The 19,283-nt window shown below is 43.0% G+C and overlaps 1 protein-coding gene across 1 annotated transcript in view; it reads right to left on the bottom strand.

Moving 5' to 3' along the window:
* Nucleotides 1-19,283, bottom strand: part of LOC137295711 (E3 ubiquitin-protein ligase PDZRN3-like) — a 425,331-nt gene that overhangs the window by 361,576 nt on the left and 44,472 nt on the right. The gene's annotated exons all lie outside the window — the stretch shown is intronic.

The raw sequence follows: 19,283 nt of genomic DNA, 5'->3' as shown, positions 1-19,283 counted from the left end.
AGTGTAGTTTTACGCCGCAATCAGCAATATTCCAACTATATGGCGGCGATCTGTAAATAATCGAGTCTAGACCGGACGAACCAGTGACCAACAACATGAACATCGATCTGCGCAACTGGGAACCAATGACATGTGTCAACCAAGTCAGCTAACTTGACCAAGCGATCCCGTTAGTCGCCTCTTACGACAAGCATAGTCACCTTTCATGGCAAGCATGGGTTGCTGAAGGCCTATTCTACCCCGGGACCTTCAGGGGTCGAGTATGGGATGGTTGTACATGATTGTACTGATAGATACTGTTTGACTTAGGCGTTCGAATGAATAAAACGCTCTTCAATGAAAATTACGGTGAGTGAGCGAGAGTGCGTGCGTGCGTGCGTGCGTGCGTGCGTCTCAAGCAATAGTCCATTCATCACCAAAAATGGGTTTCACATTTTACCACGTGTAGATTCAAACCCGAATCCTAAACGTAACTAGTCAGCGGTTTACCCCCCACGCAAACCCATCACTCGTCACAGGTATCATTAATGCGGAAATCCTAAAGCTAAACTGAGGTTTGTTTCCTCTGACTGTCTTAGCGTTAGCGTCTTAGCTGAAACCCAAGGTAGCCACAAATAGCCCGGCAATTAACCCATTCTCAAAACGCTAATGAAACTCCTGCGAATATTACAAACCAACACGCGTCTCAGTGATACCCAGCTACCGTATAATGTATGTGAAACGTCATACCAGTCTTGAAAACTCATTTACAAGATTATTGAAAGCACGTGCAATATGAGCGATGGGCTTCCTGTCGATTATATTTTGTAGCCACCATTTTTCAAGCATTGTCTCCAGTTTTCGCGAGAGCCTGCTCAGTAGGACATCTTTCCACTTGGACAACTTCAGGAACTGTAATTACTACAACCACGCACGACATCGTATGGCTCATGAACATGTGTAAATGGTTCAAGCCTCATATACTCCAAGTCGTAAATTATCATGAAAAACGTGCACGGGGTGTCGGTCTAAATGCTGGATTTTGAAGGAGGGGAAGCAAATGATGAACTGGTCTTCATCCAAACTTGATGTAATCTTGTCTCTCCGTTTGGCGATGACTTCATGACTTCATCAATGCCACTGTCACATGTTTTATCACATTAATACCGTAAATAATCAATAGGATTTTTTAAAGGACAAAATGATCTCGAGATTGCGATCAGAATGTCTCACTAAACTTGCCCAAGTTCAATGTTAAAGAGGAATCGGCTGAAATTCATTATGAAATTTGTGGTGTGAGTATGACCCTGTGTTTTTTTCATGCAACACACGCGAATTAACTCCAGGAACTGGGTACATGAGATCCATTACACAGAGCCGTTTCAGGAATGGGATCACCGTAACTCTTACAGTTCAACACAAACGTACGACAGTTGACACGCAAAGATCGATTTGGGGTAGGAGTTCGGTGAAAATGGCACATTTTCAAAACTATGTTTTTCAGTGTCCGTTTATTTGTTTTTATGCTGCTCTCGAAATATGAAAACTATATGATGATTGTCGATAGATGATCAAGTCTGAACCAGACATTCAAGAGATTGAAGTCACCGAACCTGATTGTCCCATCTTGGCAGCTTCTGATTGGTTGGTTGGTTTATTGTTTAACGCCGCACTTAGTAACATTCAAGCTATATGGCTCCAGTCTGTGAATCGAACCGGACCAGACAAGCCATTGATCAACATAATGGGCATTAAGTGCACTGTTGTGTCAGCAAGACTGACTAACCTACCCGGTTTATCGCCTGTTACGACAAGCATAGGTAGGTGAAGACCCATTCTAACCTGGATCTTCACGGGTATCTTCAATATGGCGATAGTCACCTACACCCAATACCCTTGAAGGTTCGGGTTAGAATATTGGAATTCAGTAACCCATACTTGTCGTACCAGGCGATTAACCGGATTGGGTGGTCAAGCTCGCTGACTTGGTTGACACATGTCATCGGTTCCGAATTGCGCAGATCGGTGCTCATGCTGTTGATCACTGGACTCTCTTGTCCAGACTTGATCATTTACAGACCGCCGTCACATAACTGGGAAACTGTCTAATGCTGCGTAAAACTAAACTCACTCGCTAACTAGGTAATATCATAACCGATGGATGTCACACAAATATGAAATGACATCTGAAAGGACACATTGAGACGTTTAGTCCAACTCTAACTTTTGTGAGTCCTGAATTCAAACTACCTGTGTTGATGTTAAACAGAAATATTTAACGGGTAACTTACGGGTATAATCACCAAATGACACAGCAGACATCCTCCCTCATCTGACGCCTCCACCTGCAACAAAATAGCTAATTACTGCTCCATACGGGGACAAATGACCCCCAAACAAGAGACAGTATACACGTATTTATAAAAGGAAATTGTAAATGACAAGGAAATAATTATTGAAATATTTCTCCCATCTGTTTCAGAACGAGGTTATCAGGTACGCGTGGCATGCGCTCAGTCTCACTCGCCATAATTCAACGTGAATAAGTCTTACGTTACGAGCACGTCTCATAATCGCCCGGCAATTGAGAAAATGATATGGAAACAAGGGGGACCAAGGGGGGTGCGTTTTTATAGCACATTCTGTCTGTGGCTAACTATCTCCTGCGTCCACAACAGCAAGGGCAACGTTTAATGAGAACAACGTCTACGGCGTAATACAGCCTGTAGTTCAAGCAAGCTACCCCTGGGAGGAAGATCGTGCCGCTGTGGGTGGAACCCACGACGATAAATCAATTAAAAATAAATTATATGTAATCTTTGTTGCATTAAAAAGTGCAGGGGTGTTCACTGAAGGCGGGGCAGTGGTCGTAAATCTGTCGGCACCGTGGTGCAGGATAACCCTCTCTCTGCTGCGGCTCAAATAAATTGTTGTGGCATTAAGTTGCAACCGAGATCTACCCCGCGTCGCTCGGGCTTGTCAAATACAGATTTGGCTTTAATACGAACAAAAAACATCCAATTATTTTTGATAAATTTTCCTGAGAGTGAGTAATTGTAATTATGACCATTTTACGGAGTTTCCGTTTGGATTTTGGCCCATTAATGCAACCGAAACACATTAATATGGTAATCATAAAGACTCGTAATTTTGCGAATATCTAATGACGTCAGTGCTGATTAGTTAATCAACTAGTTGACCAGGGACAGTGCGCTGTTTAACACGTCTTTCTCTCTCTGCACAACAATAAGATGTCGTCTTGAGGAAACAGAAACGTAACTATATTTGTCGGAACTATAAATAATTTTATTCAATAAAATAAATCTTGAGGATAATTCTGTGTAAATTTATGATGCTTTTTCCATGTTTTCTCTTTGTTTTTGTTCAGAGAAAAGTAAGACATTGCTGGCTTTGTACGTTCAACGCATCCCATATTCACATTTAAGATGATTTTGCTCTCTGGAACTTGATAATATTTCTTATTATTTCTTATTGAATTTAACAACAAAAACCACAAACAAACCAAATAAAAACGAAAAAAAGAGAAAAAAATGCAAAAAAAAAAAAAGAAAAAAAAAAGAACTGAAAAAAAAAACCCGTACGAAATTAAAATAGAACTTAAAATGACGACATTAACATTTAAAAAACAGTATTAGCAAATTTACATTCGGTACCTGGGACAAAGAAAGCAGAAAAATTAGTTCAACAAAGGCAATCAATTAGATATTAAAAGCTTAAGTAAAGGTGCTTATGATATAATCAATCATAAATTGTCAAGGTCTATTTGCTATGGGCTCATTCTGCCTTCAGAGTCGTCGGTATTCTGTCATACGCGACCAGGGTCAACACACGTAAGTGGATGCAACCCTCATGAAACAATATGCACTGGCAATTGCGCACGTGCGCGTTCGGAGCACAGATAACCAGACGAAGCGTTCAAGTATTTCATGTCGGAATCACAACAAACGCTTTACCAAGAACATCGTGGCGACAAACACTTCAGTGATCTCACGCAAGCGACCATCTTTAATTCGTGACAGAGAATGCATTTATTTAATACACTTGTATGACCAGATGGTACGCCATTGGAAAGCTTGACAGGAGCTATGATATGAACAGAGACGCCGCTGTGATTGATGATGTCGTTGGCTACGCTTTTGATAACGCCAGAATGTTCACCTGTGACGTTTTGGCAGTTTGGAGCCGGACCGCTCCCAACGAAGTAGTGTAATTGGTCGAGATCGTTGTATTGACCAGTGAAATGACCTCACAGTGGCCTGGTGACCTCCTGACCGATATGCAGATCAGTGATGAATTGACGTCGAGTCGGCGGTGGTGTAAGACGTCATGTAATTCATTTTCAGTAGAGAAACAATTCGGTTGTGTTGCTATCATGTTAATATAGTCATTAACCTTTGGACTACGGAGTATAAACATACACAGTCCCTAATCTGAATCAAGTCGAAAATTCCCTCTTTGTTTGAGAACTGGAGATATTATCATATGCTTGTCAACGAACAAAGATTGATATATTGCACAGGGGACCGAAAGGGCTTGGGGTGTCCATTGGCAGCTTTCAGCAACGCTGATACCGAATTGCATAAACTGTCATTGCGAAGTTTTGACAGACTGTCGCTGCTTTGACTAATGTTTTATCAGAAATAATGACACTGGGATATACGGGTTCAATATCATGAATATTCTGCCGCATTGCAAAGTCCTACTTTGTATTGTCGGAACTCTTGTTATTAACTGAGGCTTCTGGCAGTTTAGAGTAGCTTGGGTCATTGAGACTGTTGAAACACAACGGCTGTCAAGATTGCTAAGATCGTCACAGTTGTTAAGATCACTATCTGCTAAGACTAATAAGACCATGGGTGTCACATGTCCAACTGCTTTACCTGATCCATAAACCTGTTTCAGTGAATACATTTCATACGACTTCATTATTTGAATGTGCCAAACCTAACTACTGGGAGGATACAGAAATGGAACACGCACGTTGTATCAATATTGGGATTAGAACTCAGATCATCTGTGTGACGAGCAAATACTTTGTTTACTGGACTTTTCCAAGGTTCTCGTCTGGTGTGCAGACACAAGAAGGATGAATAAAACGAAACTATTCCCATTTCAAAATGCGCAATACATGTATGCAATACTATTTAATTACCCAATAAGTTGCTGTTCCTGTTTTGGTTTATTTAACTTTTTAAAGACATTGGTCAGTTCAGATTAGACTAGTATAATCTATATGATCCCCATTTTGATGAGTTCGCTACCACCGTAGTTCGTCATGTCCATCAGTTCGCTACCACCGTAGTTCGTCATGTCCATCAGTTCGCTACCACCGTAGTTCGTCATGTCCATCAGTTCGCTACCACCGTAGTTCGTCATGTCCATCAGTTCGCTACCACCGTAGTTCGTCATGTCCATCAGTTCGCTACCACCGTAGGTCGTCATGTCCATCAGTTCGCTACCACCGTAGGTCGTCATGTCCATCAGTTCGCTACCACCGTAGGTCGTCATGTCCATCAGTTCGCTACCACCGTAGTTCGTCATGTCCATCAGTTCACCACCACCGTAGTTCGTCATGTCCATCAGTGCGCCACCACCGTAGTTCGTCATGTCCATCAGTGCGCCACCACCGTAGTTCGTCATGTCCATCAGTTCGCTACCACCGTAGTTCGTCATGTCCATCAGTTCGCTACCACCGTAGTTCGTCATGTCCATCAGTTCGCTACCACCGTAGTTCGTCATGTCCATCAGTTCGCTACCACCGTAGTTCGTCATGTCCATCAGTTCGCTACCACCGTAGTTCGTCATGTCCATCAGTTCGCTACCACCGTAGTTCGTCATGTGCATCAGTTCGCTACCACCGTAGTTCGTCATGTCCATCAGTTCGCTACCACCGTAGTTCGTCATGTCCATCAGTTCGCTACCACCGTAGTTCGTCATGTCCATCAGTGCACTACCACCGTAGTTCGTCATGTCCATCAGTTCGCTGCCACCGTAGTTCGTCCTGTCCGTTAGTTCTTTAGCACTGTAGTTCGTCAAATCCGTTAGTTCGTTACACGAATAGTTCGTCATGTCCTTTATTTCGTTATAGCCATAGTTCGTCATGTCCATCAGTTCGCTACCACCGTAGTTCGTCATGTCCATCAGTTCGCTACCACCGTAGTTCGTCATGTGCATCAGTTCGCTACCACCGTAGTTCGTCATGTCCATCAGTTCGCTACCACCGTAGTTCGTCATGTCCATCAGTTCGCTACCACCGTAGTTCGTCATGTCCATCAGTTCGCTACCACCGTAGTTCGTCATGTGCATCAGTTCGCTACCACCGTAGTTCGTCATGTCCATCAGTTCGCTACCACCGTAGTTCGTCATGTCCATCAGTTCGCTACCACCGTAGGTCGTCATGTCCATCAGTTCGCTACCACCGTAGGTCGTCATGTCCATCAGTTCGCTACCACCGTAGTTCGTCATGTCCATCAGTTCGCTACCACCGTAGTTCGTCATGTCCATCAGTTCGCTACCACCGTAGTTCGTCATGTCCATCAGTTCGCTACCACCGTAGTTCGTCATGTCCATCAGTTCGCTACCACCGTAGTTCGTCATGTCCATCAGTTCGCTACCACCGTAGTTCGTCATGTCCATCAGTTCGCTACCACCGTAGTTCGTCATGTCCATCAGTTCGCCACCACCGTAGTTCGTCATGTCCATCAGTGCGCCACCACCGTAGTTCGTCATGTCCATCAGTTCGCTACCACCGTAGTTCGTCATGTCCATCAGTTCGCTACCACCGTAGTTCGTCATGTCCATCAGTTCGCTACCACCGTAGTTCGTCATGTCCATCAGTTCGCTACCACCGTAGTTCGTCATGTCCATCAGTTCGCTACCACCGTAGTTCGTCATGTCCATCAGTTCGCTACCACCGTAGTTCGTCATGTGCATCAGTTCGCTACCACCGTAGTTCGTCATGTCCATCAGTTCGCTACCACCGTAGTTCGTCATGTCCATCAGTTCGCTACCACCGTAGTTCGTCATGTCCATCAGTTCGCTACCACCGTAATTCGTCATGTCCATCAGTGCACTACCACCGTAGTTCGTCATGTCCATCAGTTCGCTGCCACCGTAGTTCGTCCTGTCCGTTAGTTCTTTAGCACTGTAGTTCGTCAAATCCGTTAGTTCGTTACACGAATAGTTCGTCATGTCCTTTATTTCGTTATAGCCATAGTTCGTCATGTCCATCAGTTCGCTACCACCGTAGTTCGTCATGTCCATCAGTTCGCTACCACCGTAGTTCGTCATGTGCATCAGTTCGCTACCACCGTAGTTCGTCATGTCCATCAGTTCGCTACCACCGTAGTTCGTCATGTCCATCAGTTCGCTACCACCGTAGTTCGTCATGTCCATCAGTTCGCTACCACCGTAGTTCGTCATGTGCATCAGTTCGCTACCACCGTAGTTCGTCATGTCCATCAGTTCGCTACCACCGTAGTTCGTCATGTCCATCAGTTCGCTACCACCGTAGGTCGTCATGTCCATCAGTTCGCTACCACCGTAGTTCGTCATGTCCATCAGTTCGCTACCACCGTAGTTCGTCATGTCCATCAGTTCGCTACCACCGTAGGTCGTCATGTCCATCAGTTCGCTACCACCGTAGTTCGTCATGTCCATCAGTTCGCTACCACCGTAGTTCGTCATGTCCGTTAGTTCGCTACCACCGTAGTTCGTCATGTCCATCAGTTCGCTACCACCGTAGGTCGTCATGTGCATCAGTTCGCTACCACCGTAGTTCGTCATGTCCATCAGTTCGCTACCACCGTAGTTCGTCATGTCATCTGGTTCGTTACAACCATCGTTCGTCATGTCCATCAGTTCGCTACCACCGTAGTTCGTCATGTCCATCAGTTCGCTACCACCGTAGTTCGTCATGTCCATCAGTTCGCTACCACCGTAGTTCGTCATGTCCGTTAGTTCTTTAGCACTGTAGTTCGTCAAATCCGTTAGTTCGTTACACGAATAGTTCGTCATTTCCTTTATTTCGTTATAGCCATAGTTCGTCATGTCCTTTATTTCGTTATAGCCATAGTTCGTCATATCCGTTTGTTCGTTAGACCCGTAGTTCGTCATGTCATCTGGTTCGTTACAACCATCGTTCGTCATGTCCAGTAGTTCGGTACCACCGTAGTTCGTCATGTCCATTTACTAGTGACATTTACATGACGCTGGCTCAGGTAGAGACTGAATTTTGTGGGTGACAGATGGCTGCGCGTTGGTTGACTACATCTTTCGCCGGCAGAGTTACGCCCTTAGGGCCCCCTAGATGTACCAGAAGCCTATAATGATTATTTCGAATCTTAGAGTCACTCTGTTTACAATCTTGTGTGTATTTCAAAAACTAACAATTACTCCCTGAAAATATAACTTTGACAGAAACAAATAAATTTACAATTTGAAAAGGAGCCCCAGTTAATTGGGTGAGTTAGGTGAGTATGGTTTTACTGCGCCTTTAGCAATAATCCAACAATACAAAGGGCGGGCGACACCAGAAATGGACTTCATTGTATCCATGTGGGCAACCAAAACCGGGTCTTCAGTGTGACGAGCGAACGTTTTAACCATCAGGCTACCCTAACGTCCCGAGTGAAAAGCTTGATTCATATCCCGAGGAATCCTAGACTTGCTTCATTTAGGGCCTTAGCATTATACAAAGGGCTGGTTGGAAGGGGAGGTATTGTGGTTCACAGAGTGTGAGACAGAATAATGGGTTTTACTAAACTCACACCACAGACTAACACCACTTGATTTGCGTAAAACCAACTGACGAATATACTATTTGGTCGTTATCAAAGCCAAGTATGTGCTGCAAGAATAGTGAGTGAGTGTGAGTGAGTGAGTTTAGTTTTACGTCGCACTTAGCAATATTCCAGCTATATGGCGACGGTCTGTAAATAATCGAGTCTGGACCAGACAATCCAGTGATCAACAACATGAGCATCGATCTGCGCAATGGGGAACCGATGACATGTGTCAACCAAGTCAGCTAGTCTGACCACCCGATCCCGTTAGTCGCCTCTTACGACAAGCATAGTCACCTTTTATGGCAAGCATCGCTGCAAGAATACACGCCAAGTACTTTAAAGAACATAGTGACTGGTCGCTTACAGACATCAAAATCCAAAAGGAAGTTCGTGTGTTTCTGTCAGTTCACCAAAGTTTCTTTGATATGTCACTGTTGATCTCCCACAACCTGCATATGTAAGCTCTACGACATACGAGAATAGATTTTGCAGTAACACAAATCCTATTAGGGATGAAATTTGATACATCTCGGCCAGGCATTGCGAGAAGATATGTACGTACTGTATCCCAGCACTATACAGTCGTGCAAATATCTCTACCATCTACCCTGTCATTACAGTCTTACTGCACTGCCACCCTGGCGGACGGGTCCTTTCCACACACGACCCCTGCCATCTTTAGCTTGAACAAACACTTGGGACAAACGGTCCAATTTTACGGAAGATGACAAGAGGTGTCTTTAAGGGATGAGGATTGGAAATCTGACCAGTGGTCTAATCCAGGTCCAGACGTGCTTGTATCTAAATTGCTGGACATCAGGGAACATAGGGTGGCGGGTTAATTTGAGTGGGTGTGGGATAAGTCTGGGAAAGGGAAGTTCTATACACATGTAGACACAGTTATAGAGTATACAGGTGGGTACATGAAGGTGAGGTAGGTGGAGCTGGGGTGTGTCTTGAAGAGGTTAGTCACACACAAGGAGCTACAGTTATAGTCATATTGATATTGATAGACATATTGATATTGATTGGAGATATAGGCGGAGACATGGAAATTGATATGGACTGTAACATAGAAAATTATAAGGACCAACCTGCGGTTTGGGAAATAGAAAGACATTTGTGCGAGACACGGACCAATTTTACAGACCGAGATATGGACCTAAATCTGGATTGAGACATCGACTGTGATACATGAGACATGGAGCGAAATCTGGATTGACACATGGACTGTGAAATACGAGATATGAGACATGGACCAAAATCTGGATTGAGACATCGAAATGAAATATGAAATATGGATTGACACATGGACGTGATATGGACATAGAACCATAGAGACAAACACATGGACAGTGATAGTGGCTGAGATTTTCAATGACATGGATCAATGTACAGCCTACAGGTTTGGATCATGACATGGATCAATGTACAGCCTACAGGTTTGGATCATGACATGGATAAAGATATGAACCTTGATATGGAATGGAGTATGGACTTAGGTGAGTGAGTGAGTGAGTTTAGTTTTACTCCGCACTCAGCAATATTCCAGCTATATAGCGACAGTCTGTAAATAATCGTGTCTGGACCTGACAATCCAGTTGTCAACAGCATGAGCATCGATCTGCGCAATTGGGAACCGATGACATGTGTCAACCAAGTCAGCGAACCTGACCACCCGATCCCGTTAGTCGCATCTTACAACAAGCATAGTCGCCCTTTATGGCAAGCATGGGTTGGTGAAGGCCTATTCTACCCCGGGACCTTCACGTGTTGTATGGACTTAGGCATGGGCAGAGGTATGGACTGAGTTATGGACAGAGATTCATTCAGACGACAAATGTTGCTGAAACCTCAACCTTCATACCGACTGCTGGGAGGTGGGGTAGCCCACTGGTTAAAGCGTTAGCTCGTCATGCCGAAGACCCGGGTTCGATTCCCCACATGGGTACAATGTGTGAGGCCCATTTTCTGGTGTCCCCAGCCGTGATATCGCTGGAATATTGCTAAAAGCGGCGTAAAACAAAACTCGCTCACTCACTCATACCGACTGATATTGACATTGATGCGGAACGTTTTATGAATATTTTATAAACCTATTCAAATAATAGACCTTAATATTTGGCTCTGCGCCTTAACGGAGAGGGGGTCACGTCTACCATTGAAACACGTCAGTTTGTTGAGATGGTGACACGTGTCACGCCGGAGGGTGACAGCTGACCACATACAACTATCTGGCCCTGGAAACTAGATCCACTGACCAAAAGATTAATCACTGAACGTTTGTAATACCGCCACAACAGTGGCTTGGCTCATGAAACGTGACTGCCACGAGCAGTACAACAGCAGGGGAAAGTTCTGAACGAGTTACGCCTATGGACACATCGTTGTTCGATCCAGCCTTTCACAAGTCTGGTTTTCGACTTTCGTATTTATCAAGATCTGTCTTCTCGACAAAATGCATAATGCAAGTGGTATTGTTTCTCGATTCCACTGTATATACAGGCACGACTACACACATTTCATCTCGAAATTGTTGTCAGAATTGTATAATTATATTTGGTTAATAGTCATCAATATTTACTATGAATGTAACGAACGTGACGTGCTAGTATGAAGTCTCCAAGATTTCTCGTTATCTGGTCAGCATCAAATTTATTTTCATTGAAAGGAAAATATAGTTTGATGTGTAGCATCGAACTAGTCTTGACGAGCTAACCATTTGCCAACTAGACTAACCCTCTGCTAAAATGATATTTTTCACATACTTAACCATTTGCTAATAAACCATACTGAAATATTCGCAAAAAAATCGTCCTTGACCTTTGGCCATTTTATAATCAGTTCACTAATGTCATCATCCGTGACTCATTTCAACAGCAATATAATTCCAAACTTTTGGATTGTGGTATACCGAACATCAAAATAAACGCAACCCTGGCCTTTTAGCAAGTTTTTAGATAGACGACATAAACATGAATGCTTGCTTTTATGAGACTTAATTTTTTAAACGTTTCTTTTGGTGTTCAGTATATATGAGCCAACACTATTCACGACCTTGAGTGACCTCAAATTACGATGTCCTTAAATAAACCTTTTTTCACTGCAGAGGTTAGGCGATCATTTCAGTAGAGTTTAATTACTGAGAGTGGTAGTGATTTCAGGGTCCTTTCATTAAATATCAATACGACCCTTGCTGGTGCTGTGGTCGACTGTGTTTGCCCACGTATTAGGTGAATTATAGACTTCAGAGAAATTCACAGCAATATAAATACTTAGTCAGCTACAACAGCTGTATTCACAGGATTATCATTAGCACGTTTACCCTCGGGTATTTCTAGCACAGCACTAATGCGTTTTGATAGACTGTCTTTGATATTGAGGTGAGTATCTACTTGGTCTTAATGGTTCGCCCCAGCCATCATGTTCCCAAACACCACACGTCGTGCAGAATTTGTGGTAGCCCTCACAGATTTAACTCATCTCACGAGCGTACTAAAACGTGAATCGGATGGTAGATATGGCTGATGACTTTGAACGCTGACACCCGAGTTTAATGACGAAGAAATATGATCCTCCACTGAATCTGGCTACGTCTGCTTAGGCCACTGGTGTACATGTGTACGATCCAGACACGGTGACTTAAAAGAAAAGCGGTTTGGATCTTAGAAATGGTTGTGCATCTGAGTGTGATCAATCGTAATATACGTATACTCAGTGTGTGAGTGAGGGATTTAAACAGCGATTTAAACAGTATTCTGTATGTTACTGTACCAGACATGCTCAGAGTGGCTTGAAAATTGAGACTAATAATCTGAGTTAATATGGAATTCGAATCCAGGATGAAAGGATGCACATAACAATAACGGCAACTCAGCAAATTTACGAAGAAATGACAACGCGCGCATTTGCATTAACAAAACCGCCACATATTTCTTACGTAAGGGATTATCGTGTCTTGACGATACCCAGATGTTGAAGATTACCTCATAATTAACGTGATTATCCCAGCAACATTGTTTTGTCTGATGTGTATCATCTAGTCAAAGCCACCTGGAATTGTTTGCCCGTGTTCGCCCTGTCCGACATACAGGGATTACAAGATTACTGTCTTCAGAACGATGCTCAGACTGTCATCTGCAGAGCTGCACTGCTGAAGGCGAGTCGATTCGCCGTGTCATTGAAAGAGAATATAGCAGCGATCCGATCAAATATGGCTTGCTGTGTCCTGAAAAACTGAAACAATGTTTATCAGCTGCAGCGGCTGCGTTTTAATCTTTATTGCAGAATTAATGGATGTGTATTATTAATTTTCCGACGATTGAAGAAGGAAGTGCTACTGAGATACTTCTAGGGACAGCACGAGTCCTTTGGCAGTCTTTTATAATATTCTCTTGAAACCTTGCTAAATTACTTGAAAGTAATGTTGCAGTCTTGCAACTGTAATATTGCAGAAGTGTTACACTGGCTCATTAAATGAAAAATGCTCTCATATGATAAACTGAAGTACGAAAGAAAGTACCCTCCTGTCTACACATACATTTGTATGTCACAATCAAATCAGTGTTCAAAATATTTACGTCAGGAAGGACATGCTTATATTTTTCACGAACAGAATATATATCTGGCGTAGTCAATACTGGGTATTCGTAGTTCTGTCAGTTGGATGGGACCGTCTTAATCTTTTTATGAACACCTGGTGCCATTACTGACATTCGGTGTTCCATTCATATCAATTTCAAAGCTGTTTTTCCTTTACAGCAAACGAAATTTGTTTCTCAGGACTGGGTATTCTTTCACAACGACGTTGTTTGTACATATTATCCCCAAACAGCATACCATTGACATCATGAGTGATTGAATGAGTTTAGTTTTACGCCGCACTTGGCAATATTCCAGCTATATGGCAGCGGCCTGTAATTAATTGGATCTGGACCAGACAATCCAGTGATCAACAACATGAGCATCGATCTGCGCAGTTGGGATCCGATGACGTGTGTCAACCAAGTCAGAAAGCCTGACCACCCGATCCCGTTAGTCGCCTCTACACCACAAGCACGGGTTGCTGAAGATCAATCCCGACAAGACAATCCAGTGGTCAACAACATGAGCATCGTTCTATGTAACTGGGATACGATGGTGGCATGCGTCAGCCAAGTACGTGTGCCTGATCACCCGATCCTGTTAGTCGCCTTTCACGAGCGTGGGTTACTGTAGATCAATTCTAACCCGGATCTTCACAGGCCCACTGAAATCTTGAAGCAGTACGGTGGAACCGCAAGAGGTCTGCTACTCTCTTTACCACCCTGCTGTAGTCTTGCATGGTCGCCGTCAAAGTCTTAGTCTTGCTACCTCCCGAAGCCTCGTGATCGACTTCACCGTATACATACAGTGTACACAGTGAATACATATCAAAAGACGACGGACCACAACATCTGCATGCATCTCTGCGACTCGAAGGAACATCTAAAAGGAATACATGTCATATCTATTTCCTAAGTCGATCGACGACATTAATAATACATATAAGTGGCGGCAGCATTGATGATGAACACAAATGGCAATTTAACGTTTCCAGCTTTTTTATTGATCCTCAGTGCCTTTGATCTTTTCATTGATAGTTCCCTTTTGTGCGAGATGGTAGAATATCTGAGGCGTTGTATAACAGCAAGCGTCAGATAACGGTTATATATATGTGTGTATGTGTAGACTAGCCGCTCTGGCTACAGACAGTTTGGTTCTGCAGACAAGATGAGTTACAAATGACGACAAATGACGACTTGGATTAAAGTCTCATAGATTTGTAAGAAGATATGATTTGAAAGGGAAAGCTATTTGCGTTCCAACGAACGAATATTAATCTGTTTGTCGTAAGCTCATGAAGGAAAGTACTGGAGAATGAGCAGATGAGAGTGTAGCAATTCTGAGATGTTTGATTAGACGCACGTCAACTTCATTCGTAGGTTTTAAACAGGATAAATGTAGACTTCTTACAACCAATTATTTCTTGAAGACGTATTGAGTCTTGTATGAACCATCAAGGTAATGTTATTGGATGTTGAGTAATACACTGACTTTAAAGATGGTACTTTTGTAGTCCTGAATTATAGTCGCCATCAAGACGAATTGAATGAGCTTCACAACGTAGGTTCGAGTGAGTGAGTTTAATTTCACGTCGCATTCAGCAATATTCCAACTATATGGTGGTGGTCTATAAATAACCGAGTCTAGACCAGACAATCCAGTGATCAACAACATGAGCATCGATCTGCGCAACTGGGAATCGATGACAAGTGTAGACCAAGTCAGCGAGCCTGGTCACCCGATCCCGTTAGTCGCCTCTTACGACAGGCATAGTCGCCTTTTATGGCAAGCATGGGTTGGTGAAGGCCTATTCTACCCCAGACCTTCACGGGTCAATGCAGGTTCGAACACGCACTGCAGTCGGGCCAAGCGGTCGCTTCACCATGTGTGCCAAGTCTATACTTAATATCCAGTGTCAGTTGTTGTGAAACCTGTTTCGGGGAGACCGGGATTCGAACCATGTCTACAGGTTCCTGGTGAACATAGCATGCAGCCCACATGTGGCGGCAACTTAAACCACAGGGCCATATGTTTCCCAATCGGAGTGAGTGCGTTTGAACACTGTTCTGATCTCTTATTCATACATGTGACGAGTTAAAAGGAAAAGAGGGAGCTTGATATATTTAGAAAACCCATCAAACGTACATACAAATGAACTTACATACTGACTTTGACACCCATGATCCACTCACATGCACATGAGCGCACACAGTCACAGATACAGTCACACAGATATACGAGACACAGACACACATACACACACACATACAGACGAGACACAAATACACACACTGACAGAAAAGACACAGTTGCTCACACACAGACAGATGAGACACAGATACAAACACAGAGAGACGAGACACAGACACTGATACACACAGACGAGACACTGATACACGCAGATAGACGAGTCTCAGACACATTTATACATACACACAGACGAGACACAGACACAGATACACAGAGACGCGAGACACAGATACACACGAAGTGAGACAGGCACACAGACAGATATACAGACACGCACAGACACACAGACACACATGCAAATAGACACACAGACAGGTGCACTTGCGGACAGACACACACAGACACAGACACCCACACATACAAGTCACTAAGGTAAAGTCAAGAAACAGAAACTGTACACTCAACAAAGAATACACTTACGTCGGTAGTCTTAGACTTGGCATCACATTTCTTAATGAGGATTTATCTCCGATGCTATAGCAGCATTATTGCAAGACGACACCTTGAGCTGCTGGCACTGTCTGCCAGGTACTACCTAGTTTGTCTAGACAATAATCCCATACCTGGCGTACATTCATCATTATCCCTTCCTCATGGATTAGACAGATAAACAAAACGAATCTACAATAACCTCAGTGAACTTTGCACACTGTACATATAATATTTTCGACGTTTATAAACAAAAACTAAATCACAGCATTAAACAACGACACATTCACGTATCAGATGACAGAGCCGCCTATCTACCTGTCACAACAATCCAGGTGAGGTTACCTGTCTCAGGTAAACAACGTACCACAGCCGTGTTTCCAAGCACATCCATCATCTACGTGCTGATAAGAACATCTTTTGATTAACCCACGTGACACATAACGGTAATTTTTCATATTATGATATTATATTAATAAGTCCTCGTGTGTAGGTGTTGATCTGAAACACGACGGAGGACAGGTTACCCGCCCTTGTTTTTACTTGACATTGGCAACGCTCCATCATAAATCTGTGCTAGTCAGTGAACGTCTCCCCTGGCGGTGAACATCAAAGGGCTTGGTCTGACTCAACGTGAGCATGTAGGTGTGATAGATGCCATTGTACCTGAAACCTTTGTGTTGACTTCACACCGCTAATATCAATTAACCCGGAATTATCGTTACAATATCCGCGGCTATGAATAGAAGGATTTAAGGTTGGAAGGTGAAGGTCGTCACTGAGATATAAACCTTTGTCTGTGCATATGTGTTACGGATCATATGATATATGTATTTTACAGGTGATTAACATGCTTTGACCCAGAAACCGACATATACATGTTGACGCATATATTTCTTTATTCCAGAATGTCCATGAAATAATTAGGGACATTTCATTGTCAGAAAATGTATCAGCGGGGATAAGACATATATTTTCACACCCAAATGTGAAGGATAAAAAATATTAATTAACAGTTTGTTTGCAATATTCCAGCTATATGGCGCTCCGTAAATAATGGTTTCTGGACCAGACAATACTGAGGTCAAAATCATAGGCATCGATGTACGCAGTTGGGTTGGTTGATTTGTTTTACGCCGCACTTGGCAATATTCAAGCTATATGGCGGTGACCTGTAATTAATTGGATCTGGACCAGACAATACAGTGATCAACTTCATGAGCATCGACAATGGCATTTGGGTTAGTTGGTTAATTGGTTTGTTGTTTAACGCGCATATATAGCGTCAATCCATACAACAAAATGACCCGTGAAGGTCTGGGGTAGAATAGGCCTTCAGCAAACCCATCCTTGCCATAAAAGGCAACTATGCCTGTCGTAAGAGGCGACTAAAGGCATCGGGTGGTCAGGCAGTACTTACAGTACTTACAGTACCCCAGACTGACCCGTGCTTCTAACACAATGAACTTCTCCTATAAAGCCAATTAGCAATTAGCTGACTTGGTTGACACATGTCATCGATTCCCAGTTGCGCAGATCGATGCTCATGTTGTTGATCACTGGACTGTCTGGTCCAGACTCGATTATTTATAGACCACCGCCATATAGCAGGAATATCGCTGCGTGCGGCGTAAACCTAAACTCACTCACTCACCCACTCGATCTGTAAATCATCGAGTCTGGACCAGACAATCCTTTGATCCTCGCCGCACTTAGCAATATGAAAGCTTTATGGCGGCGGTCTGTAATTCATCGTATCAGGACTAGACAATACAGTGATCAATATCACGATGCGACATGTGTAAAACTTTTCAGTGATCCTGACCAACCGATCCAGTTAGTCGCCTTTTACGACAAGCATGGGTCGCTGAAGATCAATTCTAACCTTGATCTTCAGGGGAATAATTATGGTAGTGGTAGCAGTAATAGTAACAGCAGCAGTTGTTGCAGTAAGAAAAGCACACCTTCACAACTGATTTGTGTGTATTATTTAGTTTATCACTATAAATAGCTCAGCCTGTCCTCGTCTATTGATGACTACCCTTTCAACAGAATTTGAACTTATTGGTCAGCTGGTAAACTTTAACACTTTATGTTAAATTGAGATCTGAAAGGACATTAATTAAACGTGTGGAGATCAAAATACATTTCGTATCGAAAACACAATACCCTGGCTTGGAGGCAAATATCGAAGTAAACCTAATTAATTGCGTACACAATAACGTTTGATTTGTGTTATGTTCCCCGCACGTACATGGAAGATATAAACATGACAGTGTCAACAAACACGTGTGCCCGTTCACAGCGCCATTGCCTCGGACAAAGCATGCAGCACGTGCTCGTTGTACATACACACGATATCGCTGTCAATATCAACGAAGATCAAAGACGGCAGCGCCGTTTTGTGTATCACGTGGACTTTGATCACATATGTGGTTAATGTTGGTGCTTTTATTTGTGTAGCATTTTGTAGACGTGTTTGTTCCACTTACTTCACACGCTCACATTGTTCTGACGAGCTCATTTGTTGTGGATTGTTGGTAGGAAAGTTGTCGTTACACAAACAAAAGTTACGCGCGAAGTCCAAGACTGGTACATCTATTGACTCAAGTGCCGATACCACTACCACTACTACTAATACTGCTACTACAACCAAGTACTTGTACTATCGTTATTGTTACTAATTACTACTACCACTACTACCAATTCTAGTACTGTTACTACCAATTAACACCCCAAACACTGTTCAGTATTCCTTCGGCGTTTGTGTCGAAAGTGGAGACACTTTGATGATTTCATCAGGCTGACCTTCATTTTAAGATTGTCAGCAACATATCTCTAGGATGGGTCACTGGATTTTCTTCATACACTTTCAAGGCTTCTCTTCAATGTTTTTGATAGTCAATTTCTTGATTACTATTTTATTCATATTCCCTTCACCATGACATTCATGTCAAGGTCAAAGTGACTCTTAAAAATATTTTGTGTTTTAACAACTACAGCGCAAGATATTAAGAGAGGTTGATTGGTCATGTTTTGTTGGCATTTAGATTCACCTTTAACTACTACTTTCGTTTTCATTACTTTTTAAGTATAATTTGATAACATGCGGCAGGGGATTATGTCACCTTATCGACAATGCTTTGTATGGCATATAATCTTTGTAATGATGTCCGGAATCAAATTGTGTTTTTGAAATTCTTAAACTTTAAGGACAAAGAAAAATCCCGACCA

Source organism: Haliotis asinina, chromosome 9 (assembly GCF_037392515.1).
Source record: "Haliotis asinina isolate JCU_RB_2024 chromosome 9, JCU_Hal_asi_v2, whole genome shotgun sequence".
NCBI lineage: Eukaryota > Metazoa > Mollusca > Gastropoda > Lepetellida > Haliotidae > Haliotis > Haliotis asinina.
Note: the sequence above shows the minus strand (reverse complement) of the source record. Positions and strands in the feature narration are given on the sequence as shown.